Source organism: Molothrus ater, chromosome 2, assembly GCF_012460135.2.
Source record: "Molothrus ater isolate BHLD 08-10-18 breed brown headed cowbird chromosome 2, BPBGC_Mater_1.1, whole genome shotgun sequence".
Classification (NCBI taxonomy): Eukaryota; Metazoa; Chordata; class Aves; order Passeriformes; family Icteridae; genus Molothrus; species Molothrus ater.
This window is the reverse complement of record NC_050479.2, coordinates 87293467-87294656: the sequence shown is the minus strand read 5'-3', so window position 1 is coordinate 87294656 and position 1190 is coordinate 87293467.

Sequence of the window (1190 nt, the reverse complement as noted above, 5' to 3'; positions counted from 1 at the left end):
CCGGCTCCTCCCCGGCCGCCGCTCCGCCTCCCCCGGCTCCCCCAGCCGCGGCCACCCCCGCCTTCCCGGGTTAAGGAGGCGCCGGGCCGGGGGAGCAGGGGCTGGCCCGCCCGCTCTGCCAGGCAGAGGGGAGGAGCTGCTCGCCCGCCGGGACCGGCCGAGGCCGTGCCCCGCACGGGGCTCGATTCACCGCGGAGATGGCCGTGGGGCCCTCGCCCGCAGGCCGCCTTTCGCCGCTGTAAGCGGGGGGCAGCGGCTGCGGAGGCACCCCTGCGACAGCCGGTAACAGCCCCGGCACGGGGGCTCACAAATGGCCACCCCGGGCCGGGGTCTGCCCACCCGCGCTGCTCACACCGCCCATGCAGCGGTGGTGCCCTGCTTCAGCCCTGAGTGCTCCGAGTCAACTCCCACCCCAAAAACAATGCAGCTCTCCCTCTCTAAGTAGTCTTCCCTCAAGCACTGTGTGTGTCCATAACCTATTGCAGAGACATCACCAGATCTTAAAACGTGTTTCTACCACAATCCTGTTAAAGGTCTCTTTGCTATCTCTCCCGTGTATTAAAGCCAGCTAGAACCATATAGGAAACCTCATTAATTTACCTCATTAATGTGCATAAATATCTAAAGTGGGGGTCCCAAGAAGATGCAACAAGGCTTTTCTCAGCGGTGCCAACCACTAGGATGAAGAGGCAGAAGCTGATGTACAGGAAGTTCCACCTGAACATGGGGAAGAACTTCTTTACTGTGCAGGTAAACTGCACTGTACAGACTGTCCACTGGAAAAAGCTGCCCAGAGAGGCTATGGAGTCACCCTCATTGGAGATACTCAAGAACCATCTGAATGCAATCATGCACAATGTGCTCTGGGAGGACCCTGCTAAAACAAGGAGGATGGACCAGATGACCTGCTGTGGTTCCTTCCAACCTAACTCATTCTGTGACTCTGTGAATTACACTCAGTGCTGTCCCACTCTGACCCAGCAGGCCAATAACTAGGAGTCTCCTGTTGAAGTGTCTCATGGATGCAGACCAAGGCAGTAGTTCATTATAACATTAAAGGGGACTGTGCAATAAAGCACGCCAAATAAAGCCAATACTCTAAAATGTCTGAGGAGGAGCAGGTGCTGCCTGGTGTCCCATACACCAGCAGACAGTGTCATATGCAGATCATTTTGATGTGTCAATCTGAA